Consider the following 26,530-nt stretch of genomic DNA (forward strand, 5'->3'; position numbering starts at 1 on the left):
ATGCTGCCCGGGGGTGATCATCCTTCACGGATAACGGCGAGCTATTCTAATTCCTCATGAATATTCACGAAAATATATGAAATTGCCGATCGACCTGCAAAATCCAATTGATATGATAGCTATACCTTGTAGAATTTGATAGTCTGCTCGTGCTTAGAACCTTTGATATGTATGTATAATATTAAAAAATACCTAAAACAGATTTTATACCTTTTTGAAAAATAATGTTCATTCGAACCCTTATCCGCACCCCAATGGTACATAGGGCACTGCATCATATAAAAGCAGTGTTATCTTGATTGTTAACATACGAAGGAAAGGTGTTCAGCCCTCCACATCAGGTATCAGTCCAGGGTAATAATGAATAAATATAAAAATCATTTATATTTATTAGACTTCCCTCTGTGAATCGAACATGGGACCTCCAGATCGGTAGCCGAGCGTGCTGACCATTATACACTACGGAGGCGGACAATAATGGAGAATAATGTTTAGGTCAAGATAATTTATTTTAGCAGGGTTTTAATATGTAACACTATTTAGGTACGATTTATAATTCAAATATAATAAAACAAAACATTTATAGATTATTCCACTATGATTTTATTCGGCCAGTGATCGGATTTCATCGTTACTGACCAACAAAATCTGGTGAATCGTCAAATAAAACTCAAGTAGAACATACTATTGTTTTTTATATGTATATAATGTAGTAGATGGAAGCATTAGTAGCATTCGTGACTAGTCGAAACAGTATAATACTCAAGTGGTAAAAAAGTGTTTTATTTAAACTTTAATGTCTTACCACAAGTGAATGTCAAAACAATAAATAAAATAGCTATGGAATAAATAATTTATGGTACGAATTTTCTGATTAATTTGAACATTTTGATTTGTTTTTTAGTGCTGATGAACTGAAACGTAATTTTTAAATCAAACATTTTATAATAAAAAAAGTTCAACATATTTACATACATCCAACAAAATGTACAATTATTTTGTTGGATGTATGTTGATGTTGGTCTGATATGTTTTCACTCTGAAGGTAGTTTAGACTTCAGAGTCAGACAAAACACGAAGTAGATCTGGTAACTTGGAAACTTTACATCAATATTGCTCGTAGCGGACGGTGAGGAAAAACTTTCACCTAACTTTGGCGAACAATGTAAAATTAAAAGACGTTTTATTCAAAAACAAATTTTTCTTGTTTATAAATATATATAGGATGAAAGTTTATGCATTTTTTGGAGTGGTTTTCAAAAAATCTCAATTCCATGCATTCTGCATATCCATATTTGTATATTTATTTATATAGCTTACTCCATTTAAAGATATGTTTCATCACAAGTTGAGATAGGTACCTATAATATTGATGTCATCCGTAGGGTGAATAATCTCTTCGGATGGAAAATCAATATTATGATTAACGACTTAATTTCACAAGCATTGTGAAATAAAACATATTACAAATGTGTGCTTTCAATTTTTTATTTTAGATTTTAACAGACTCATCCATAGCAACGTGAGCAAGTAGATTTTTTTTAAAGAAAACTTAAGAAAAATTCTTTATTCATATCTTATTAGAAAAGAATAGTTAAAAAAAATTCTTGAATGTTTTTCGCATATACTTTGTGGCACATTTTATGAACTTAATAAAATTAAACAAATTTGTTTTAACCACTTTTTTATTATTATTTGTACTCTTTAACCAACCAGTTTCAACAATTCATACTTCATATGCGGCTTCATACTGTTTTATGGGTGATTCCATTCGTTGTTATTTGGAGTTGCTACGCAATGCACAATAGCATTTAGGATTTAGTTTTTTGTATTGTTAAACCATATCCGCTCCCTAGATGGAGCATATGGAGTCCACAAACTGTCTCCAGGCTTTTCTGTCGGCTGCCAGCTCCCTTGCATCCTCCCAAGTCAGATCCGCGTCCCGAAGTTCTGACGAGAACTGCCGACGAATTGTCAGCAGTGGTCTACCTGGGCGGCGCGAACCTGATGCCTTGTAAAAGAGGCAAGCTTGATTAAGGCTCTCAGGAGGCATGCGGAGTACATGGCCAAGCCAACTGAATCGCCTTTTCTTTAAGACAGTTGTGACCAAGATTTGCTGCGTCTTACGCCTTATCTCTTCATTCCTCACAAAGTCAAACCACCGCATGCCTAAAATTCTCCGCAAACACCTATTCTCAAAGCTTAGTACACGGCTGCTCAGGGCTCTTGTAAGTCGCCATGTTTCACAGCCGTATAAGAGAACAGGAGCAATGCAGGCAATGTATAGGCGGCATTTGGTCTTCACCGAGTATAAATCCGATCTCCAGACAGCCTTCATACTGTTAAATGCGGACCCTGCGAGTCCTAATCGCACTCCCAGTTCCTTTTGAAATTATGAGTATTTAAATATTTTTAATGTTTAAGAATTTAATAAACCATGATGATGATAAGGTTCTTGTTGAAACCGGTAGGGTATAGTGTACTAATAATAAAACAGTGGTTAAAACAAAGTTGTTTAATTTTAAAAAATTAAAAAATAAATCATTAACGAGTAATTAATGAGGGCTCACATTTGCTACAGTTTGCCACAACTGGCGGGTCAAGCTGCAGTATCACGTTGCACCAGGGTAGTTATTCCTAGCTCGATGAGTCCTATCTGAAGGCAGGTTCACACGTGAGGGGATCGATTCTCTCCAAAATAGATAGCAGACAGGGCGACCCGAATCCGCTCGGGTCACCGTAGGTCATTGTACGCCACCGGACCTACTGGCTGGAAATTTTAATGTCGGATTCGAATTATACGATCGTATAAGTCAACAGAACTGTCGCTATTCCGCGCATGATATTCTCACTGATTGCCTTTACGGTTCATTGCTTTAAATGTTATTTATATTCTCGAATATTTCATTTTATTTATTTATTATTTTATTTGGAAATTTAACAGAACAGTTACATAAACACGTTTACATTAATGATAATAAAAAACAGGTATTTTACACAATTCAAGTTATAAAATTTCACATTTGTAATTTAATATAAATACATGGAAGAGGGACGGGAGGGAGGAAAAGGGAAAAATGGAAAGATTCAAGTCCAAGACAAATTATGTGAAAATTGGGACACACCACGATATGAGTATCGACTTACTATGTAAGCGATCTCACTGCTGACAATGTCGAGGAGAACATATTAAAATTCCCATATAAATATAGGAACCTTGTTTAGAGTTTTTTCTACTCGTGGGAAGCGCTGAAGTGTCAATTGTCCTGGTGATCTGACCGGAAACTCTAAAACTTATACTATCTAGCAATTTCGGCAAGTCAATGTATGAGTTTAACAATGATCTTTCAGAAGAATGTGCGACAAAAGGATGTATGATAGATGTTCGAATAGTGAAATAAGGAAGGAATGCAAGGCTGAGACAAGCATTATCGATAAAATTAAGAAAGGTGTGTTGAGATGGTTTGGACATGTAAAACGAATGAGTGAGGAAAGAACGGTAAAACAAATTTATGAGGCAAATTTAATTGGAAAAAGGAGCAAAGGAAGACCGAGAAAAACTTATAGTATACCAAATACTTGAAAGTGGTCAGGTTAGGAGTCGAAACAATCGGCGGGTATGTATGAGGAGATGCATGAACGTGGAAGAGGCGAAGAATGTTTGCAAGGACTGTGTGGTGTGGCGTTCTATTCTCTCTGCCTATCCCTGCGGGGAAGCAGCGTGATGGTTAGTTAGTTTGCTCAGTTTAACAATTTATAAAAGAAGATCATATCTGCTGAGTTTATGCGATTATCCAGAGTTCATTTTAAAGAAGATCGCAGAGTCTATATTATCTGAGTGTGATATTCTCCAATATAATACCGATCGCAAGAGCCCCGGGATTACTGAAAACGAAAGCTCCACATCAAAAGCTGCATTTGATTAATTCTGAAGCCCTTTTAATTTATTTTTAACGACGAAACTAAATAAAACACTTTCTTTCGCGTCTTCATTAATGAGTGTGATTAACATCCGCGCTTAAATGACAAAGACGCTAGGTATTTTTACGAAAATTCGTTTTAGCTCAGATTCGGAGTCCGCAATCTTGTTAAAATAATTTATGAAAATTTAATTCCGCGATAATTATCACTCTTTGTGTTGTTACTACCTCCGGGCAAGAATTTAATAAGACCAGCGCGAGGAGAAATTTTAATTTTCACAGATTGCAAAGTGCCGGAGTACCTGTCAACACTTTAATAAAAATGCTTTTATTAGAACCCACCCTTAAATTGGTCTCGTTAATTACGCCCAGGTATTCCAACGGAAATTTGAACACGACACGATGTGATCCTACAAAGCCTTGGAATATTTCCCTCTGAGTTACTCTTACTCATTACTTACACGTGTATCCATTATTATTAAAATAAATAATAATTAATATAAGGCGTAATAATAATGGATAGAATAATATATAAGGCGTAATAATAATGGATAGACGTAATATAAGGCGTAATAATGGATAGACGCTTTGGTTCATCAAATAAAAAATGACATCAAAGATTGGACTTGAAACACATTTGAAGTGATTTGAAAAAACCTTTTTATATTATCTTCTTAGTTCCCAATTATTTACACATTTATGAAATATTTTCAAAATCTATACACATTAATTTAAGGGATTTACATGGAATGTGTTGTTTACAACATTTTAAGTGTGTCCAAGTACTTGTTCACAAATCTGGATTATCTATTGCATGTGTTATTTTTCATATCATTTTTAGTCATCTCACCTAAGATGAAGAAGAACATTCTTCTTCATCTTTGATGAGATGTCAATAAATAATATGAAAAACCACTCCTGTAATTGAAGATAATCCAGATTTTTTAACAAGTATTTGGAAATACTCAAAATGTTGTAAATGAATTGACTGGTCAAACTATAAGCTAAAGTAATAAAAATTGAAAATGATGTTTTGAAAAATGATAAATGATTTATCTCATGTGTGTGATTATAATCCAGGATTCGGACCTCAAATACAAGTATCAGAGTTTCTGCTTAATAAAAAGCTTTTCTTCATCTCACCAAGAGATGTCTCCAGTGAAGTTCTAGTGATTCAGGAACAGTGTTTCTAAATTGGTTCATATATATATATATATATATATATATATATATATATATATATATATATATATATATATATATATATATATATATATATATATATATATATATATATATATATATATATATATATATATATATATATATATATATATATATATATATATATATATATATATATATATATATATATATATATATATATATATATATATATATATATATATATATATATATATATATATATATATATAGAACTTCCAAGAATTTGAGTAGTGTGGTTGTCAATAATGGGTAGAATTGGTGAATATTACACACAGTGATCACTTAAACCAGCCTATGACGGTCGTTAGCCCCGTAAATGTTCAGACTTCCATATTCTTCTTCATCTTTGATGAAATGTGAAAAAATAATATGATTAAAATTATGGAAACTACATGATAAAAAAAAAAAACTTTTCCAAATTTCCTTAATTACTCATTATTTACACGTATGTTTTTCCATTACTTAAAAAAAAAACTATCTTACCACCTAACCAACCATCACGCCAGATTTTCAATATGTAAATTCATCAATATAGAACATAAATATAAAATAAAATACATGCCGATACGCACAACTAAGATGGGAGTAAGGTCTTTGCATTATGCCTTTGCTTTGGTCTTTGCCTACATGAAATTTACCTAGGTGTCTGAAGTGTTAAAAAGGACACAGTGAAGAATAAATTTAATCATGAAAACTATTTTTTCAAAACTATGTTTTTTTGTACGATACCTTAAAACCATATTCTTTGAAAGTTGTTTGACAAAACATAGAAAATAATCAGGAGCAGATAAGAAAAAAATACAGTCTATTGAATAACATTTCTATTATTTGATAAAAATATGTATTGTGAGTTTATTATATAATTATACTTTTATGTACATGACAGTTTATTTTTATTTTTAGATAACTTAAGTGAAAACCTTTAATTGGAATGTTATTTTTTTAATTTTATTATATTATGTTATATCAATTAAATATTCTGTTGGTTTTCCAATAAATAATTAAAATAAAATAAAACATTGATTCATTGATAATCTATCCTGCACCGGACGCACCTCACTAAACAGAAACCGATTTCACTATGTTGAAGCATTTAACCACAAGAGTTGTTATAAAACCGCTTATTCAATTATGTCGCTTTTAGTTGAAGTAATTTTCAAATCAGTATACCCACATTATTAACACGTGTGACAAGTTTTGAATAATATTACAACCAGTCAACAACATTATTTACAAATACCGCAAGTGTAATTCGCACATCGCCTACCTAAATCATTTCGAACTAAATAGATTACAAATTCATTTAACTGAACGAAAAATACGAGTACCAAATTAAATTTTGTTTAATTCTATTTTAGCGATAATTTCTATGTCGAATATGCTAACAAAAAGTATACATTTGTACTTAATATAATGAAAGGCTTTTGCCTTTTGCCGTGAACTCACACTTGAAGTGACGTGTGATTTATATGATATATGAATAAGTTCCAAAAAATGGTTGTGTGGTTGTCAATCATGTATAGAATGATGAATATTACAGTGTAAAAAGTAATCATTTATCCAGCCATCACAGGTCATAAAACTTGTAAATTCCTTGACTTATATTCTTCTTTTTTTACGTTAAGATTAAAAAAAAAAGACTTTTTTTTTGACGTGCCGTTTTTCGTGGGTTCAAAAGAAAATATCTGATTTTTCAATCTAAAATAAAAATGTCAATTTTTTAAATCATCCATTCAGTACCTTAATAATAATATTAAATACAGAAAATGTAAAATTTTCATAAAACCGTAGTTTTAGAGTTTTTTACTCTCTCAATGTCTCAGTAATCTGAACTATTCCCTAATGCGAACGATGTAATGTACGATTAATTCGGTTCGGATTAGCGAGCTGACACTTTATATAAATACAAATTATGTTTTATTATTTTCATAAATTGAAAATCAAGATCACAACCATTGTTTTGGACGGAATGAGTTTATTCTTCAATCGACGATACGTATTGCAAGATGATATAATATTCAAGAAAGCATACTCTAGTATTCATTTGATAACATAAACGTGTATAAGGAAACATGTTTCAAGTATTTATGCAACATGTTTCAGTATTCGTACATGAAACATCAGGACTCGTTCTTTCCGATGCGATGTATTGGTTGGTATTGATTGATCTCCAGACCGTGTTTGTACGTGTTCCACAATCTTGAAGCAGTTTTCCCGAGCTTTTACTTGCAAGTTCAGGAATCCGATTGGGGCTGCTTCCCTATTCCAGAGTCGTGACAAACCCTATACTCCCTTTACAAAAATACACCATACGCGACGCACAGAGTGAAATTCGATTCTATAAAGTGGTCAAAATTATTTCCAAAGGTTATCAAAGATTATCAAAGAATTTTATTAAGAACATTTCAGATTGTGATAAATATTTTATGCTGTAATAAAACAAAATTTTTCAAATTTGACATCTAAATTATTACCAAAACTAAACTAATGTAACTTTTGATGTTTGGAACTCTAATTGTCTATCAATTCACTATTCTTTGGTTGCTTTATTTTTCTCTCTCATTTTCTTACTTGATTCTTTATGCTTTTGTTTACATTTTTATTAATACAATGTTGTAATGTTTTTTTAAAAATAATAATGAAACTTATTATAATTTTAGTTTATACTGTAGGCAAGCAATATTTGGCATCTAATTTCAAACAGCTGTATAATATTCAGATTTTGACCACTACCGCTAGTCTGTTTTTGGTTAGTTGAAGGATATTTGTTCTTAGCATTGGTTACAATTTGCATATATTTTGTACAAGAAGATCAATAAATAAATAATAAAAAGTTATAAAAGATGTCTGGGATGGTTTCTGAATGAAAAATAAACAGTGTTTTATTGTGTTTTTAATAACAGTAAATGTAAGTGTAAAAATAAATATAAGTGAGTTTTTCACTGTAATATTTATTCAATATTATTACCCTGGACTGGTACCTGAAGCGGAGGGCTGATCAACTTTCCTTCATGTGTAAACGATCAAGATAACACTGCGTTTATATGACGCAGTGCCCTATGCATCATTGGGGTGCGGATAAGGGCATTATTATTATTTATTATATAAAATGTTAAACATTTTAAATTATGACCAACAAATTGAATAAAATTTCATTCTGTGTGACGGTGCTAGCGCATAGAGGTGTAAAAATACACAACTGACTACAATGCATACGGTATGTAAAAATATGTAAAGCAAAGATGCCAAAAATTTATCCATTCGGAAATAAAATTGCTATCCACATATTTGGTTACATTGGTTAAATTTAAAATATTTCTACTGACTATCAATGCTCAAAATTGTTTTTTTGGGCAAAGCATCCAAAATATTCCAAATAACATCTCGTATGCTTACAGGAATCACTAATATTTAGACTACATCAAAAAACTTGACAACTTCAGAGAACATTTTGAGTGTGTCCAACCACTTGTTCACAAATCTAGATTACCTCCGCTTAGGAGTTATTTTTTACATTTTTGATCTCAACATAGATGAAGTTAACCAGCTACAAAATATACTCAAAATGTTGTTAGTGAAATAACTGGCCAAATTAAAAGCTACATAAAAAATTTAAATCGTGTTTTCAGGCGGTTTTCAAGTATGTGAATTTAATCCAAGATTCAGACCTTGCATACAAATAGTTGCTTATTAAATGTTTTCTCTATTTTAACATGGCTGTTGTAAACTCGCATGAACTGTGTCATGATTTTGATCAATATATCTAGGAATTGATCCAAAAATTGAGTTGTATGGTTGTCAATCATGGGTAGAATTAACGAATGGTACAAGTGTGTAAAGTGGTCACTTAGCCCAGCCATGACGGTCGTAAGCCCTGTAAATGCCCAGACTTTTCTCCAAATTCTTCTCCATCTACATATCGCTCACTCCTTTCAACAACGTCATATTTAAAAAAATTCGCTTTTCAGGAAATAGTTTTTGAAATGTAAGAATATAATAAAATGTATTAAAAATAAATATCAAACCACTTTTTCAACTTTTTAGTGTGCAACAGATCTTTTTAGGTAAAACCTGAAGGTTTTTTTTCCTTTTGGAAAAAAATTGTATATTTAAAAAAAAAATTAACAATACCTTAAAAATGCAAAAACAACACTTTCTGCCCTGTAGCATGTTAATATTAAGTTAAAAATATGCCGTTTTTTCTGGGATATAGTACATTTTCTGGGTGTTCCGAAAACATACACAACTGAAAATTGACGATTTTTTATATATGACGTTTTTGAAAGGAGTGAGTGATATCTTAAGATGTTAAAAAGTAGGTAAATTGGAAAAATTTAACAAAACGAGTATATAATTTTTCCTATGTAAGATAACACATGTAATGGGTAAGAAAATCGTTGCTGTAGTATTTTAATTTAAAATATATGTATTTGAAGGAGCTTATCTATAGGCTGCAATTTGATTTACCTATCCAGTCTCGGAATGCACGCGATTTATATTATCTATGGCCACTGGTTTAAGCTAGCCAATAGGTTGTTAGTTTCAAACGTATTACGTGATACGTTATATGGTAATGGCCGTTCCTCCCGTAATATAATCCAATATATAAATTTCAATGAATGTTGTTTTAATATTTTACAGAAATACAAGTAAAATATTTATTATTCTTATTATTTTTTGACAATATGGCAGTCTGGGCATTTACGGGGCTGACGACCGTCATAGGCTGGTTTAAGTGATCACTTTACACACGTGTAACATTCACCAATTCTACCCATTATTGACAACCACACTTCTCAAATTCTTGGAAGTTCTATATATATGAACCAATTTAGAAACCTTGTTCTGAAATCACTAGAACTTTACTAGAGACTTCTATTGGTGAGATGTAAAGAAGCTCTTTATAAAGCAGAAACTCTTCATCTTTGATGAGATGTCAAAACAGAATATGAAAATAACTCCTGTAATTGGAGATAATCCAGATTTTGTGAACAAGTATTTGGACACACTTAAAATGTTTTATTATTCTTATTCCATATCTTATATTGCCAAAATTAATATTTTATATTCCGGCTCAATTTAAGTAACAAAGATTGCATACGTTTTGTGGTCGGATCGCTGTCTGAGGCTAAAATAAGAATTTAAATAAGTAAAATTAATCCATTCTTAATTAAAAATTTTACTAAGTAAATACAATTATTTATAAAAATCTACTGTGATACGTATTTCGATGCATTCTGTATCATTTTCAAACACCGTATAAATCGTGTTTGAAAATGATGCAGAATGCATCGAAACACGTGTCACAGTAGATTTTAAGAAATAGTGGTATTTACTAAGTAAAACTTTAATTAAAATTGATAGATTTTACCACAAACTGACATGCCGAATCGATTAATGAAAGTAAAATTAAAATAAGTTAATTACGTTGATTTGGATGCTCATTTTTACTTTTTAATTTTATAGTAAAATCAATACAATAAAAGTATTTATTTATGTATATTGATTGAAGGTTCTGAAGTCCTGTGAACGTACCTTCATAGAATTGATAAAAAAGGAAATATTAAACATTGTTTCGAATATATAATACTTATCCTATCAAATATACAAATTAACTAACTAACTATCAAGCCGCTTCTCCGAAGGGGTAAGCAGAGAGAATGGACCGTCACACAATTCTGTTTTTTAATATATCCTTCGCCTCTTCCAGATGCATCTCCTCATAAACACTATACCAACCTTGCTTTCAGGTAATTAAATATCAAGTTTACTCTGCGACTATCGGATGTAGTGGCCTATACACCATCTAAATGCGGAAAGAGATAACTATTAAAACATAAATAGATACATTTTATAATAAGTCTTTGCATTATAATTGTTCTAATGGTATGTCTTATAAATAATACAACTTGTAAATAATAAAATAAAAACATGGTGATAAAAAAAGGAAATAATATTTTATCAGCGATGCTTTAGGGGAACTAACATTATTCCTTTATTTGAAAACAAACACCCTTTACAGTGGAGGCTTTGCTTTCACTTAAATACTAAAATCATCCCTGTACTCTTTTCCTTTCAAGCAATGCCAAGAATGAAGAAAACCCCTCACGTACATGACGCAAAAGGGATTTATTTTCAATTGAAAATTCATCTTTTACATCTTGAAAAATAACATCTCGGAAAAAAGGCATAATGTTTACCTGAAAACTTGCAGCCATATATGTATGTGTGTGTGTAACTATGATGGATTGATTATGCTAATGGTTTCTTTATATTGACTTAGAGTATTTTTGATTCGAAATATCTTAGATGGCGATTCAATTATCAATATATAATTAGTAGTAATACTATAGAACTCATATCGTTCACTCCTTTCAACAACGTCATATATAAAAAAACTTGATTTTTTTAGGAGTTTTAAAGTTTAAAAATATAATAAAATGTTTTTTAATAAATATCAAGCCACTTATTGAACTTTTTATTATGCAACAGATCTTTTTAGGTAAAACCTTAATTTATTATTAGATTAAAACCAATATTTTTAGCTTTTCCACTTTTTTATTTGACCAGCGACCGGGTTTCGTCGTTACCGACATCATCAGACTGGTGATGTCGGTAACGACGAAACCCGGTCGCTGGTCAAATAAAAAAGTGGAAAAGCTAAAAATATTGGTTTTAATCTAATAATAAATTAAAAATGCAATTCCATCACGAAGTGTCAGTGGATAATATAAATCTATTAAAACCTTAATGTTTTTCTTCATTTAAAAAATATTTAATACATTTTAAAAAAATCATTGAACAATACATTTTCTTCCAAATGCAAAAATAACACTTTTCCCTATAGCGGGTAAATATTAAGTTAAAAATATGCCGCTTTTGCTGAGATATAGTATATTTTCTGGGCATTCCGAAAACATGCACAACTGAAAATTGACGATTTTTGATGTATGACGTTGCTGAAAGGAGTGAGTTTTATACAAAACAATAATTATTCTGCATATAGATTACTGCTCCAACATATTTTTTCAGTCAATTAAGGAAATTTCAATAAATTCGAAATATTTCAAAATAAAGCCGTAAGAATAGTGCTTAAAAAATTAATATAAGAATTAGAAAAAATGCGTTGAAGTCAACTCTAGATACCTGTAAAAAAGAGACTGATATTTAATATGCTCATTTCCTAATAAATTTTTCATGAAAAAATGCCCAAATATTTTAAAAATAATATATTTTTAATTTTTTTTAATCCATAAATATGTAACTAGAAAAAGGAAAGAAAAGACTGCTATTAAAAAAAAACAGAAAAGGAAAATTGTACTATGAACCAGTATGAAGGTTTAAAAATTTATGATGAGATGCCTGAATATATGATGAATAAAAATAATATGAAAGAAAAAATAAATGTTATGTTCATTGTAAGAAGATGTAAATATAAATTATATTAAATAAAGTATAAACATTAGTTTGTAAGAAATGAAATATAAACTAATAAAAAAATAAATCTGCTGAATATGTAGGACTTAAGATATTCTATACTCATATAAGCGTAAAGCAGTGGGTATATAGCAGCGTGCCAGCAAATTGGACCATACGTTAAAGTCACGGTACTGGCATCTTACATCCTCATCATCGGTACAATGCTCCTGCAGGATATATCTCAAATACTTGAAGTCACCTACTGATTGACTTATTGCTCACTAACCTATGAATACTGCCTGTACTTTATTTACGTAATTTTTCGCTTTTAACATTTAAAAAATTGCGTTGTCTTCTAATACGTTTTCCACAACAAAGCACAATATTTTTGTTTTTAAGATTTTTAATATTTTAGGGGTAGTCGTTATCCCCTTCTTTATTGGGTTTGGCAGTTGGGAGCACCATTACGAGGAGAATATTATCTTCTAAACTCTCACTTAGCCGGAGGAGATTTAATGGTAATATGGTTTGCCGCTTATGATCAGGTTACCCACTACCCACTACCCGCACCCGCTAATGCAGGAGACATCAAGCCAAGTTGTCCCTTAAACAAAACCGTATCTCGGATAAAATGCCTTTTAAAGTGTCGTTAATGGAATTTCGTCTAGACGTTACTTCTCGTGAAATATTGGCTAAGGGACCTGTCTAAAGTCATTTCTCAAACAGGCGGGTTACCGGATACATGTTGTATGTCTGTTTTTTTTTAACGATGTATGTAATTTTTTTTTTGTTTATAGGCGATGCAGTCGAAAGATGTGTCAAATGATTAGTAATGATTTTTTCAATGCTCAAAAATGACTTTAATCAGCAGATACATGTTGTATTCTCATTTGAATTGGAACATATTGTGTGACAGTTGCTGGGCATATTTAGTATTTTTATAGTGAAATTAATAAAGTTAGATTAAACTCGTAACTTCGCCATCAGAAGTTCGTTAACATACATACATAAAAAACGGTTATTTTACTTTATTTAATCAAATTATTCTTGAACTTTAATGTATTATCATTCTTAAATTTGATCTGGTTTTTAAAAAAAATATTTTTATTACGGACATACAACAAGTGTTCGGTAATCCGTCGATAAACTCTCTTTGAAAAATATTTTCACAAGAATATCGATATAAGCTTATTTTCGGATTATAAATATGCTCTGTTTCCATAAAACGTCCTGACGCCTAATTCATTTTACATTAAATACTTTTTTTTATTCATTGAGGATATGTTATTTAATATATATTTCTAAATTCTTTAAAGTTAACACAAATTTTTAAAAAAATGTTTGTATTTTTAAACATAATTTAAGGGTTGGAGGAACGGAGATATTAAAAAAAAACTACCAACAATCCTGTTCAAGCTGGATGAAAAAGAAAAGGAAAAGAATTTTTAAAAATACAAAATCCAAAAAACATTACAGTCAAATGTATGAAAAAAAATAGGTAAAACAAATCCAAAATTAAGTATTTCAGATTATTTCACGGTACGAATTTGTTTAAAAGTGCAAGCAGTTGACAACCCACCTTTATAATAAAGTGGTTACCACGTTTGGCTACCAATTTTGAGGTCCCGGATTTGATTTCTAGGAGGAAACGTATTTTTCAGTCGCAGATATTATTTAATAGATTTTTTTAACAAAGCAGATAGTCGTCTTAGGTATATATATTTATTTTTCACTTTTTCTCACTAAAAATATCATTACGTAATTACATTTACACCTGCAAACTACACTACATATATCCATATACTAATGCACATTTTCGTAGTTCAGTCTAAACGTGCTTTTACTGACCACAACACCATTAGCCCATAAATAAATACGAGGCAACCTGCATTATACCTAATATAATGTATGTATCGCGTATATTCAAACATGGCATACAAAATGTACTGAGAATTTACTCTGGTTTAAAAGCCTTCAAAATAATGATTTCATAGAATAAACTATATATATATATATATATATATATATATATATATATATATATATATATATATATATATATATATATATATATATATATATATATATATATATATATATATATATATGTATATATATATATATATATATATATATATATATATATATATATATATATATATATATATATAAATAAATATATATATATATATATATATATATATATATATATATATATATATATTTATATATGTATATATATATATATATATATATATATATATATATATATATATATATATATATATATATATATATATATATATATATATATATATATATATATATATATATATATATATATATATATATATATATATATATATATATATATATATATATATATATATATATATATACATCTACATACAGAAATTATTCAACGTCTGCTTTGTGTTTTTTACACGCGTGTTTCTATTTATCTCCATAAATAAATTATATTTTTTCAAACAGTTTCATTTACCACAATGACGGCACTATGTGTTCAACTTAACAGCAACACGCGGCGTAAAACTTAGAATTATTAATGGCAGACAGCGTGCTTCTTGACAGCTTATTATTTTTTACCCGCATTGTTACCCAGACTTATACAACATTCTTTTTTACCTTTGTCGAGATGTCAAAATGTAAAAATAACTCCAAATAAGTCAAATAACCCAGATTTGTAACTACAAGTATTTGGACATACTCAAAATGTTGTGATTTTATCATAAAATCACATTTAATAAAATTGAAATAAGTTTTGGGCTGGGGTCATGTTCTGGAACACCAATTTCCTGAATGAAGAAATTCGAAAGCCGGAATTCCGATTGATCAACTTTCTGAATTTTCAGCTTCCTGAAAAACATGTTCTCGAAATACAGTATGACTTTAAATTACTGTTTTTTTGGTTGTTACTTGTCTCTTCAAATAAATCTTTGTAAGCACTAGAGCTCAAAAGTTGTTTAATAATATTATAACGTAAGTAGTTACGTAGATAATTCTCGTATAATAGAAAAGCAATCTAAAAGCATGTTTGTTTTGCGGTCAGCTTTCCAGTAAGTCCATTATGCTGACATTTAACTCTGTTTGCCTCGCCACTCTGCTGCTACCCTTACCATGGGCCAGATTGTGTTGATATGAGAAAGTACAATCGCATGACAAAGTTCAGTATCATGTAAAGTAAAAAAGTTTTTATTTTATTTTATAAATAAATTTAAGTAATATTATTATTATAACCACTCACCGAGATTTTTTGTCTACCGGTTTTAAGACATACCCGTCTCTTCGTCAGGACAATCACTATAACAACATGCAAACTATTGTGCACAAATCACTACCATAGCACTATTAACACACTTACAGCTTACGCATGTTGACAAAAAGTGAAATTCTAGTGATTCAAATACAATTTTCAGACTTCATCTTTGTTGAGATGTCAAAAAAATAGTCTGAAAAATAACTCGTATACTTGGAGATACTTCAGATTTGTGATTCATTATTTGGACACACTTTAAATGTTGTGAAAGAAGGTATTTTATTTTGTCAAATATGTCAAAGTCTTGTAACATATATTATCTCACATTGCGTTAGTCAGAATACAGTTCAAATTTAAAATAATTCAATTCAAACCCTTATCCGCACCCCAATGGTGCATAGGGAACTGAATTATACGAACACAGTGTTATCTTGATCATTAACACACGAAGTAAAGGTGATCAGCCCTCCGCTACAGTTACAAGTTCAGGGTAATATTGAATAAATATGAAATAAGGCATGCAAAAAATATTAAAGAAAAAACTGTTTTTATTTGTAATGTAGTATAAAGGTATTAAGAAAATTTCCGGTTTATTTTATAATAATTGACTCCGGTAAAGGACAAAATGAAGTTGTTTTTCAAAGATATATTCAATGTGTCTAAAATCTTTGTCATGATTGGTTTGTTTCTTTTATGGTCAGTCTCCATTCATCTCTATCCTCTGCTCGTCTCTTCAACTCAGCGTACCCGCTACAACATATGTCTTAGATAATTTGGTCCATGTAGGTTAATCGGGGTCGTCATTTGTAGTTTGCGCCTTCGCACATGCCTTCTGTATGTAAGAAGCAGGCCTGGGTGTCTTATATTATGGCCTATCCATTTGACTCGCTGTTGTGTTACTTTATTTAGTAAACATCTTGACTCTCGGGCCTTGCTTAAAACCTCGTTGTTACCTACATGTTCCGGCTAATAAATCCCCAACATGCGCCTATAACACCACATCTCAAACTCCTCCAGTCGCCCCGTTATGCCTGCCCTATAATCCAATCAAAGATATCCATCCTGGTTTTCAATCCCTGACTTGTGTATATAACATAGAATTTTATCTAGCCTCACACCAGTCTTATGATGTCAGTTACGACGAAACCCGGTTGCTGGTCAAATAAAAATAATGTGCAAAATCTACACAGTTGTTATTTTATTCCACTTAAAGATATCCTGGACTCAAAATCATAAATTAAGGAAAAGTTTCACTGCCGAACTATATGACCGACGAGTAAAAAATACACGAAATATGTTAGTACGTTTACAGAATGGGTGAAAATAAACTTATAAGTGCAAAAATTTCATGGCAGTTTGTAAAAAGTAAGACTAGGCGCCAATATTACTTTGCAGTATCAGATACCGATTCAGAACTTTTCTACCGATCGTAAAATACAAAGTATGAACAATTTGTATTACAGACCTATATTATTATCGAGAACAATTTGGTTATATTCCAAACATACAAAAGGACAGAGACAATCCCAATATGAGTGCACTTATCTGCTTCCATCTAGCGAACACAAAAACAATAATTCGATCGGATTTATTTACAAATTCCATTGTATTGTTCTAGAACTTTACAAAGACAACTTGTTTATTACTCAGAAGGGGACTCGAATTCGCAAGGATAAGAATCTTTATACAAAGTCTGTCGAATAAATACACAAATACTAGAATGTCTCTTCAATATTAATTCATATTACTCGAGATATTTGATCTAACGCTACAATAGACTTCGTTTATCGAATGACTATTTGTGTCCGTCTCCTTAGTGTAATGGTGAACGTGTTTAGCTACTATAGTGGAGGTTCCGGGTTTGATTCAAACGAGCTTTGAAAAAAATTTCAATGCTTTTGATTTCACTCATATTTATTTAATATCACCCTGGACTAGTAAAAAAAGCAGAACTTTAAAGACATCATTGTTTTTATAAAATTAACAATTGAGATAACTAACTAACTAACTAACTAATTGTTAAACTGAGCAAACTAACTAACCATCACGCCGCTTCCCCCCAGGGGTAGGCAGAGAGAATAGAACGCCACACCACTCTGTCTTTGCAAACATTCTTCGCCTCTTCCACGTTCATGCATCTCCTCATACATACCCGCCGATTGTTACGACTCCTAACCTGACCACTTTCAAGTATTTGGCATACCTGATTGTGCCATGTTTTTCTCGGTCTTCCTCTGCTCTTTTTTCCACTTACATTCGCCTCATAAATTTGTTTTACCGTTCTTTCCTCACTCATTCGTTCTTCATGTCCAAACCATCTCAACACACCTTTCTTAATTTTATCGATAATGCTTATCTCAGCTTTATTATCAGCTCAGGTTTAAAATATACATAATTTCAGTGGAAAGAAAATGTAACAGGGTTGCAGTCCTTAAACAAACAAGAGCCCCTGAATAGATTGAAAAAGAAAATGTAAAAAATTAAATAAACACTCCTTTTTTATTTACTTAAATTCAGACAAGGTTAAAATTATTACAACCCACTCTCAACACGCGTACACTCTATTCACAAGAGGGTATTAAAATATTCTAAAAATGTTTCAAAGCGTGGGACTTCTGAATTTCGTACTGTTTGTTTTGTATTTGAAATATTAAGCTTCTTGTTTTGAGATTCATGCAATGTATTATTTACTTAAGGCATATTTTACGTTAAATCTTTCAAGAATATCTATTTTTAACGATTTGTATAAGAAAATGACAAATGACACTTAAATATTTAGAAAAAAATGTTTGAAAAACATGATGGTTATAAAGATGTTCTCTCAAAGAATAATTGTAGTTTTAAAACAAAAGTTTTGCAGCAAGAAGGTTTTGGCGCAAACAAATTTTGTATTTAAAATTTGCATTCAATGTTAATGAATTACAACATATTGAATGGGTCCAAATACTTGATCACAAATATGGATAAAGCCCTTTGAATGCCCAGACATTCATATTCTTCTTCATCTATGTTGAGATGTCAACATAATGTTAAAGAATTATGATTCAATATATTATATAATCCTTAGCAAATAACGATCCATATTGTTTGTGAAACCTTGGCGTCTGTGATTATTAATGACGTGTATTGTTATCAAACAGTCATCTAATTAGAACAGCCAGTGCAGTATGATTAGCTTCAGTCAGCGTCAGTCTAAATGGATAACTCTTGATCTAAAATCAATCTCCTCTCGCGTCACTCGTGTCGTCGTGTAAGTGACTTGTCATAACAATCCAAGGCTCATTAGGTAACTGGTGCTCAGATATTAATATACTTGGACGTTTACAATTGATGCCGTATTGCTCTTAACTAATATTTGGTTATGGGCCAAGTTATTGGCAAGGACACCTGTATGGGAGGATATGTGTACAGAGGATTACAAATTAAATGAGTGAGCATTGCTTGTAGTGTGACTTGTTACTAGCTAACTTTAATGTTATTTGACACTATTGGTTATTTTTCCTAAGCTACGAATAAATAGGATTCATATTGCCTTATGCGTAGACACTATTTCCAACGATATATGCATGTCGTACAAGTACTTTAATAACCTTCCCACATTTATAAAATTGAACACCTTAAAATGCTAAAAAATAAATAATGTGAATTGTATATACATATGTTAATTTAAAAAAAATATATCTAATATATTACCAACAATAAAAATAAATTATATTACCAACACACATAACCAATAAATAATAAGTGTAAACCCCTCTCCAAGCACAAGAGCTTAGTCACTTTATTGGAGAGAACTGCGTTATTCATTTTAAGATTGTATAATTAGAAAAATGTAGAAAATGAATTTTTAAAAAAATACAATTTTCAAAACTTATTTTACTTGTAACCCTTATTCGCATCCAATGGTGCATAAGGCACTTCATAGTATAGAAGCAGTGTTATCTTGATAGTATACACGAATGAAAGTTGATCAGCCTTGCTCTTCAGGTACCAGTTCAGGGTAGTATTGAATAAATATTAGAGTGAAAAAATCACTTATATTTATATAAATATTCGATTTGATCGATTTCCAGGGGGGGCCTAGGATCAAACCCGGGACCTCCAGAATGGTAGCTGATACACTACGGAGGCGAACATAGACACAAGTACTTATAATAAAACAACATTTTGAGTGTGTCCAAATACTTGTTCACAAAATTTGGATTTTCTCCAATTACAGGAGTCACTTTCATTTTCATATTTTTTTACATCTCATCAAAGATGAAGAAGAATATGGAAGTCCTTACGGGGCTGACGACCGTCATAGGTTGGTTTAAGTGATCACTTTACACACGTGTAACATTCACCAATTCTACCCATTATTGACGAATTGGTGAATGTTACTCGTGAGTCTAAAGTGATCAATTAAACCAACCTATGACGGTCGTCAGCCCGTAAGGACTTCCATATTATTCATCTATTGGTGAGATGTAAAGAAGCTAATATAATATTATGTAAAATATCAGGATTTCTGATTTTAAATAATAAATCCCTTTGTGGTTTATGTAAATTATTCATTGATACAGCCTTTTTATGTTGAAGCTATTCGCAATAGTACCTTTGTATTACTGAACCTAAATCTCATATGAATATAATACATGTACTATTACATATATTATTACGTATGTGTGTATGTAGTCCGAAACCTTTTTTTCAAGCACGACCGAATATGTTTTGAATAATACACAATCTAAAAACCATAAACTCCCGGCACAATTCAGTAACACCCGTAAAGCCCGCTCCAGACTAGCAGATGAACAATAAAACAAATCGCTTTCTCCTTGAAGGGAGGATAAACAATTCAAAAAAGAAACAAAATTTTCTCGTGCCAAACGAACCAACTTCGGGGGACATTTGCATACGAGAGACGTAAAATTCGGGAGGCTGTACTTCGTGTTCATACAGCCGGGGAAATAAAATACTACATATGACAAGTCTTTCAATAATCTACGAAAAAGGGAGATAAAATGTAGCAATCATTTGGGAGGGGTTAACTTGTATTTATATCAAAACAAAGTCATAACGCGATGACATGTTTACATGTTTAATCAAATATTTGGATTTGAAACAGAAAAAAAGACTTGGCACGATCAGATCAATCAGAACTTTAAAAATCTGGTGGTGTCAAAAGTCTGCGTAATCGGAGGGCATGTATGATTAGATGTATAGATGTGAAGGAGGCGAGGGGTGTATGTTATGACAGAGGAGTGTGACGTTACATCCTTTCTGCCTACCCCTGCGGAAAACGGTGTGATGGTAGTAGTTGTAGGAAACAGAATGCTTGTACGCGAACTGTACACTGCCGATGTGTTATGATCGTTTTAAAACTGATTAAAATTAAAAATAACGCTCTCCTTATCGTTCATCGTTCACTTTGTGTAATACCATTTTGAAAATCACTACTTCGTGACTACCAGTTTGTTTAATAGTTTTACTTTTATCCTTGTATATAAATGATATATATAAAACCCTTATCCGCAACCCAATGGTGCATAGGGCACTGCGTCATATTAACGCAGTTTTATCTTGATCGTTTACACATGAAGGAAAGGTGATCAGCCGCTCCGCTTCAGGTACCAGTCCAGGGTAATATTGAATAAATATAACAGTTAAAAAATCACTCATATTTATTATAACCCCCCTGGGAATCGAACCCGAGTCCTCCAGAACAGTAGCCGAGCGTGCTGAACATTACACTATGAAGGCGGACTTTTATTCTTACCGAATTATTTTGCATTCTAAACCTCCCTATGACAAGTCCGAAGCCCTGTTAACACTTTCATATTCTTCTTTATCTATATTGAGATGTAAAATTAAACAATTATTCAATCGGCTGATCAAATTGAATCTTATGATGTTTTAATTACAAAACAATTATTATAAATTACCTTCACTACATTTTTTATTTGCGTTTAAAAAAAAACACGATTCCTCAAATCTATTGTTTGTATCAAAACACGTGTCATAAAAGATTTAAGGAAGAGTGGCATTTACCAAGTAAAACTCAAGTCAAAAATAGATGCATATTACCAAAAAGTGACTACCGAACTAATAAATGAAATATTTACTATAGTTTACGATTGTGAAAGTATATTTATTATTTTAAACTATGTTTGAATATGAAAATGAGTCAGACATTCGTATATTTAATATGTAGGTTTTTACATATTTGATCGTACATTTTTCATGTGCCCACATTGAATTACCTTTTGTTTGCTTCTGGACCTAATAGTTATAGCAAAGACGGGTTTAGGGTCCAACGTTATTATGAGTAATATCATAAACACCACATCATAATATATAAAATACTGAGACCCTTATTAATATATATTCTAAGCTTTGACCCCCATTTATAATACTAGGAAGATTTTGGAGAGAATATTATAGCTTGTGTAATAATAAAAGCAAAATAATAATTACACTCTTTTCCGACAAAACAAACAATGGATGCAAAACTTGATCTGTCATAGATTGTAACATTAAAAAAAATCATAAAATGAAGAAAAACAACAAATGAAATAAAACTAAAAATAAAAATATAGAAAAAAAATGAACGGAGAAATATAAATCGCATGGTTCACGTCTTCTTGATCTTCAATACCCCATAATACGATAATCTTTATAAAAAAAAAATAGATTTTCCTTTGTTGAAACTCAAAAAAATCATTTTTTTCAACAATTTCTTTGATATTTCAACAAAATGTTGAAAATGGTGAAGGTAAAAATTTTGTCAAAAAAAAAACACGTGCGTTTTGGAATGCCAAAACGAAAAACGAACTATTTTTTTAATGTGAGAGAATGCATAATATTAAAAAAAAAATATATATATATAAATATATATATATATATATATATATATATATATATATATATATATATATATATATATATATATATATATATATATATATATATATATATATATATATATATTTATATATATAGATATATATATATATATATATATATATATATATATATATATATATATATATATATATAAATATATATATATATATATATATATATATATATATATATATATATATATATATATATATATATATATATATATATATATATATATATATATTTATACATATATATATATATATATATATATATATATATATATATATATATATATATATATATATATATATATACATATATATATATATATATATATAGTGCTATCTGTTGATCAAAATAGCAATCCTTCTAATACTGAACATTAATCATCGTGAATAGCATGCTCCTTGACAGGTGCTGTAGCTTTAGCATTATTGTTTCATTAGATCTTTAATAATCTTTCTGATTGCTTCATAAGCACAGTGAAAATGACATTAAAATGTGTGCTTCATATTATTTTTATTTTTTATTTAACCACAGTAACGAGTGGCCAAATGTAGCTAGAATAACTTGAAATATCGTAGTTTGAAATAAAATTATTACTTTGAGAACAATTTATTGCATTATCAAGTCTGAATTGATTTTCATCTAAGGATTTTTTTTTATATCTGTTCTGCGTAGGACGGTTCCCTGAAGGCATGAAATTTCATATTCAAATCTGTAGTTTTCTTGACAGGTAATTGAATAAAATCTGTATAGTGTATACATAAGTCTACCAGTATGTTTGTTCGCGATAAGCCCGAGTATTAGAACCCCTCAAGAATATATGATGAGCCAGACAATTGAATCAGGAGTAGGCGGTGTGGAACAAACTAGACGAGCTTTTCATTTAGAGTCCTAATTACCACCCGGCAGATGAAGGGTGTAGATTCAATATTAAGATAATTATTTTTAATGTAAATACATATCACTTTTTAAAAAATATTGTGACACGTTTTTCAATGTAGTTATCATCATTATCAAGCACCGTATGTGAAACTTGATGTAAATATTTGTGTTGTGCCGAAATAAAGATATTAAAGGTTGAAAAAAAAATAATAAAATATGTTTATATATATATATATATATATATATATATATATATATATATATATATATATATATATATATATATATATATATATATATATATATATATATATATATATATATATATATATATATATATAAATTTATTATTTTTATTATAGCAGTGTTGTGCTAAAATCTCAAATTTATCGTAAAACAATTATTTGAAAAATCATTAAGATTTTGTTTGTATTAATATTCAAATCTCAAAAAATACATAACTGCGGAATGGAATATAAACTAATTTATTCATTAAAAACTCAACGGGTTAAATTTAATTATTTTTAAGTACCAAGGAAACGCAAACCGTATCAATGTTTGTTTCATTAGACAATGTAACTAATTAGTGTAGAAATTTTCTTAGTGCAAGCTTTTCACATGAAATATAATTAGACAACAAGAAGCTTATTCCAATTACCCAATGTTGAATGTTTGTTTAATTAGACGCTCTTCAAATGCATTTTCCTTTATATTGTAACAACAAACCAACTGTTTTACAATATTTTATAAAAACTGTCGCAGAAAACTGTGAACAAATTTTATAATAAATAAATTTTGAGGGTTGTTTATAATTTAACAGCATTTCGTAATTATTTATCGATTTCTTATTTTCAGGTTTTGGAAGATTAATATAGCTAAGCTTTTAGAACCTTCGTATAAACAATTTATGTTAAAAATTTTGAGTAAAAAAAAAGGATTTGTGGTTGTACGATTTGATTACCCTAGAAACAACAGAAGGGCTTCCACAAACCACCCAAGGCACCCAAGTTACACCAATCAACAAAATAAAATTACCACATTTGGGGTAATATCAGAGGTCTGAAGAAGAACAATACTCTGGGGAGCGTTAAAATATCGATTTGCTAAAATTTATACCCAAACTTGGAAACAATATTATTTCAAGCCCGCGTGAACTTCTCCAATGGACCAGTAATGCTGGAAATATGCTGTGGGATTACGGAGGAAAACTTTTCTTATTGCTCGCTGGCCCTTGCAGGCAGCTGCTGATGTCTGAACATCAATAAGCTGGAGAAACGTTGGAGAGAGCGTAAAATAAACAATGTTTGCATCAAATACGAATATTAACGTTATTAAATGCTTAACAATATTTATTTGAGGCGAAAACTGCACATTAACTGATGGTATTTAATAATCTAACTAATAATATTTGGACTACTTCGTAGAGAAAACATTTTTTGCATTCCACGTGTTCCTGCTCTTTAAACTTTAATTTATATGCTGCTTTGAAATGATGCACAGGTTAAGAGCAATTGGACAGCTGAATTGATTAAATAAAGCGATTTTGTAGAGAATTCAACGTTTATTTAGTTAAAAGATATTACAATGTTTATCTTATCTATATGGTATTCCACTCAATGGCAAAAGGAAATGTTAACATATTTACTTTTTTAACTGTCCCAAACAGTATTTCGTAAGTGTGTTTATACGTTTTTTTTTAAATAATTAAAGAATTAAAGAATTAAAAAATAATTAAAAATAATAAGAATAATTGCTATATATAATAACCCTTACTTTAATAAGTAACTAATTAGTTATTTAAAAATAATTGTTTAATTTTTTTTAAGCATTCGACAGATATTATTATTTTACTATCATATCATGAGGAGCTTTGGCGTTGTTGGTTAGACGATCTACTGCAAAACTGGCGTCACAGGTTACATTCCCACAAATCACAAATGAACTCAAGAAATATTCATTTTCAATAGATCTGGGTGTTTGTAATATATTTATATTTTACATATCTACTTTCCCTGTCCTTAGTATCCTACTTTCAGACAAGCCTCTAAAATAATGAAATATGAAATTTGCAGGTGATAAGTCATGCGCTTCAGGTTCCAGTTCAGGGTGATATTTAATAAATATTTGGGTGAAAAATCACTTTGACTCATTTTGACCCCATTGGGAATCGAAAGCGGGACCTCCTACACTTGGAAAAGTCAATATAAAAATTTAAAGAAAGACAAATTCAGATGTATGTTTGTGTTAAGCGCCTATTTGCAATAATTATTACAATATATATTCTTTACAAAAATATGAAATATGACGTTCTTAGAACCTCAGCTTAATATTCTCATTGGGCATTGAATATCACCTCAAATATCCATGAATACTCGTATGAGTTCATGGTCTTATTTTCGGTACCATCTCAGAATATTTCAAACCACTATATTTTTATCGTCTACTTGCCAACTTACTCTACTCTGCCATTTTATGATGTATGCATTTCAGTAGAGCGATTCAAATTATATTTTAGTATTTCAGTTCTCCATTCCGTTATTTTGTGGCGCTGAAAAATGAGCTGCTTAAAATCGTATTAAACGAATATTATAACCTCATTTGGGAAGATTCCAACGAATAAAAGTATATTTTCCGGTTCTTTCTTATTTCGACATCTTTATGGTTGGGATAATAATTTCAAAAGAGTTTTAACATATTTTGTACGTTCTGATTATCCAACGCTGTTTTTTTGTAGTTTACTTGCTGTGCCCGGCCATGCTTTGCTGTCGCTCGTTCAGTCTGGTTAAATTAAAATGGTAAAAGAAAGGACGCCGTTGTTAAATGGTTGCTTGCGAAGCGAGGTTAATATAACATTTTATGAAACAACAGTGGAATGAAGAAAATGACATGATTTGTCGAGAAGCACGTT

Source organism: Brachycentrus maculatus, unplaced genomic scaffold (assembly GCF_059751285.1).
Source record: "Brachycentrus maculatus isolate JH-2025_06_01 unplaced genomic scaffold, ASM5975128v1 h1tg000004l, whole genome shotgun sequence".
Classification (NCBI taxonomy): domain Eukaryota; kingdom Metazoa; phylum Arthropoda; class Insecta; order Trichoptera; family Brachycentridae; genus Brachycentrus; species Brachycentrus maculatus.